Source organism: Trichechus manatus, unplaced genomic scaffold (genome assembly GCF_000243295.1).
Source record: "Trichechus manatus latirostris isolate Lorelei unplaced genomic scaffold, TriManLat1.0 scaffold00321, whole genome shotgun sequence".
Classification (NCBI taxonomy): Eukaryota; Metazoa; Chordata; class Mammalia; order Sirenia; family Trichechidae; genus Trichechus; species Trichechus manatus.
The window spans coordinates 307,490-311,398 of record NW_004444257.1 but is presented as its reverse complement, the minus strand read 5'-3'; the positions used below and the strand labels follow the sequence as shown (position 1 = coordinate 311,398).

At 33.7% G+C, this 3,909-nt stretch overlaps 1 pseudogene; it reads right to left on the bottom strand.

The window, feature by feature from the left end:
* Positions 1 to 921: 921 nt before the first annotated feature.
* LOC101356781 (ubiquitin-conjugating enzyme E2 C pseudogene) lies at positions 922 to 1,419 on the bottom strand (annotated as a pseudogene).
* Positions 1,420 to 3,909: the final 2,490 nt, after the last annotated feature.

The following is a 3,909-nucleotide window of genomic DNA, read 5'->3' as shown; positions in this document are numbered from 1 at the left end:
GTGTTCTTTTTTTAAATTTAAAAACATAGTAAACAGTTTTTAAGGAGATTTCTTACATTTTTCTGTTATTCTTTATTCTTGAAAGATAAAAAATATAAAATAGGTGTCACGCTGTACATGGGAATTTCCTTCCTGAATATTATGATTTTTCATTTTGCATATAATAAATACATTTCAATAAAATGCATAGAATGTTGAGTGGTAACCAACATCTGGTAAAGAAACATTTAATGTTTTTCTTGCCCTTGATTTTCTTCCAAGTAACATAAAGCCAATAAATATCACTCCACCCCCCGCCCCATTTTTTTTTTTTTATCCCTAGGTCTTAGGAGGAAATATACTAATGAAAGCTAAAGTTTTTTTTAAAAATTATAGCACCCTTTATTCAAGGCGCTTGGGGAAGATTAATGATCAAGAATAGGATTCCTTCTTCTGGGTGAAGAACCCCAGTCCAGGGCGGGGCTACTCTGTTGCAAACTCTGCATATTTAGATGATGTTTTCTAACTGAATCTTATGTCACCAGGGAACAAGAGAAGTAATCAAAAGTTAGAGGCCTAAAAATTAAGTCTCGTTTCAAGGGAAGCCATTAATTTTACATTTTATCTATCTTTATGCATAGTCTTATTCAAGAATATTGCAAAGATTGTGGCAGTGTTCTATCTTAATTCCATGAAAGACAAAGTAGGGGCATTAGAGAGTAATATTTTTTTCATTTGCTTGTTTTTGTTTTTAACCTAAAAATATATTTTTTTAATATATTTATAACAAGGACTCAAACGGAGACTTAATTTAAAAAACAAAAATGATGCCACAGTTTAAGATACAGAGTCCTATACAGAAATCAAGGAAAAGACAAACAGTCTAAGGAAAAAAAAATTAAAGACAACACAAGGAGAGAGAATAGACAGGCCGGTCCACGGCTATTGGCTGGAGACTTGCTTTGAGTAGGTTTCCTGCAGGTACTTCTTAAAATGTTGTGGAGTTTTTCCAGAGCTGCACAGCATGTGTTCAAAGGGCTGTGGATGTTGGGTTATCTCAGCAGGCTACGGATGGAGAGGAGGATGGTCCTGACATCATACAGGGCGGACCACTTGTCCTTCCGGATGTCTAGGCAGATATTACCCTGTGTCTCCATGTTAGGGTGGTATCAGGGTGTGAGGTAGCATTGGAAGGGTTGCAACTGGGGAACTCCAGGAAGAGCTTATGCCTCAGGTCTTCATATACTATGCCAGCTGCTCCATGGATAGTACCCACCCACTTGAAAAGGTTATCTGATTCAGGGAAAGCAGAAATTCCTTTGTCGCCAGATATCATGAAGGTCATCAACTCCTGCTGTAGCCTCTAGCCCATGAAGCCCAGGGCTCGGCCCTTTTCCTGGCGGCCACAATGCTGGCAGAGGTTGGGTTGTGGTTCTGGGAGGCCAACCTTTTGTTGTTATTTTCATTTGATCGTCAGTCATTGTAGTTGTAGAAATAAAACAGGTGTGTCCTCTCACTTAAACATACCAGTAGCATTATGGTTGGGGCTCATGGCCTTCAGTATTCAGGAGATTAGTGCTGGAGTGTAGATAGGAACTTTTCCATTCATCAAGTATTTTCCATTTGGGACCAAACAGAATTAACAACCAAATGAAAGCACAATGAAATGGGGAAAAAGCTTTTTCTTATTCTTTTTTAATGAAGAACTAGAATGGAATTTTATTTGTGATATATTTATTTGTAATATAAATAAATTCACTGGAACTATACGAATAATATTAGAAAGAAAGAGCGATACAAGCAGGAATTATTTTTCAGTTTTGTTCCGTCTTGTATTCTCAGTGTCTAAATCTAGGATAATATCTGCAAAGAGAAGGAGATCAATACACATGGGGTGGTTGAAATTACTGCTGAATAAATTGCATTCTCATAGTACATAAAACATACAAATTAAAAAAACTTGACTGGAAAAGTTTTTTTAAAGTGACATATATGCTCAATATTGTCATCATTTTTTTCTTAATTTCTATCATTCTTCTCTTATTTTAATGTTGTTTTTAAAAGTGATAACATTATTTACATTGTGTATTATTTTAATAACAATTTAACTATGCATTTTAATAGGTTTATATTTTAAACCCATTCCTTGCATAAAGTATTACACTCAAGATAATTTTCACTTTTTGTTTGTGTTCCTTGAATATATATATTGTAGGATTTGAGGTTCAAGAGTTCCTGCTTTGGAAGGGGCAAACTGGAATTTAAGTCCTGGTTGTGTGTCTTTCTAGCTTTTGTAACTCTGGATAAATTACACAAACTTTTTAAAACAAAATTTTTTCATATGTAACATGAACTTATTACCACAGGTTCATAAGATTTTATTAAATATTAGCTAAGATTTTGTATGTAAAATACTTAATAAAATGTTTGACACATACTAATAACTTAGTTGTAATTGCTAGAATATTGTTGCAGAATTGCACAATTTTCTGCCTCTCAAGTATTAAAATCAAATTCTAAGGCCTTCTGTTATTTTAACCCAAGTGATTTATATAATTAAATAATAATCATCTTAAAATACCTATATTCCAGACAATTTAAACCATGTGGCATATTCTGAATATATCCCAATCACTGGTGGTTTAGTGCACTCATCATATAACATTATTTAAATCTTAACAAATCTTCAGACAATTGAAAATGAACTATTTGCCATTAAAACTTTAGTGACTATACCAATCAAACTTAATCTCTTTTCCATCTGTGCCCCATAGCATTTTCTTCATATTTCTTGTATTTATTTCTTAGCTATATGCCAAATACTATGTCCCTGGAGAGAGAAATGTTTTCTTTCACATGAATGTTTATATTATTAAACTATATATTCTGGTTCAAGAGACATATTTATGAAGTGATAAGAGCCAAAAAATGTTAACCTACTCAGCTCAATTAAATTAGTGTTCAGAGGAACAACACAGGCTGAAAACCATCACATCCGAAGTCAAAGTATCTTTTATATATATCACATACCATGTTAAATTCAACAAAAAAAAAAATGCAAAGGTAGAAATTCTTATTCATCTATGTCAAGAAATTTGGAAAACATCTACCTGGCAAACTGAATAAAAGAGATACCTATTTCAGCCCATTCCAATGAAAGGTAGTCAAAATGAATGTGGAAATTATCATACAGTATCATTATTATCACATGCTAGCAAAATTTTGCTGAAGATTATCCAAAAATAGCTGCAGTCTTATATCAACAGGGAACTATCAGAAGTCCAAGCAAAGTTGCATAGAGGACATGGAATGAGGAACATCATTGCTGATATCAGACGGCTCTTGGCCAAAAGTAGATAATACCAGAAAGATGTTTACCTGTGTTATTGACTACTTAAAGGGATTTGACCTCATGGATCAGAATAAACTATGAATAACGTTATGAAGAATCAGAATTCCAGAACACATTAACACTTAATTGTGCTCATGTGGAATCTGTACGTAGATCAAGAAGTAGTTATTTGAACAGAACAAGGGGATACAGCATGGTTCAGTATTGGAAAAGGTGTGTGACAGAGTTGTATCCTTTCACTTTACTTATTTGAACTGTGTGCTGAACAAATAATCTGAGAGGCTGAACTATATGAAGAAGAACAAAGCATCAAGATTGGAGTAAAATTCATTAACAACCTGCCATATGCAGATGACACAACCTTACTTGCTGAATATGAAGATGGCTTGAAGTACTTAGTGATGAAGGTCAAAAACTATAGCCTTTAAAATCGATTACTATGTAGATAAAGAAAGTAAAACTCTACATAACTGGTCCAATGAACAACATCATGATAAATGACAGAGAAGTTGAAGTTGTCAAGGATTTCATTCTATTTGGATAAACCATCAATGCCCATGGATGGAAGCAGCAATCAA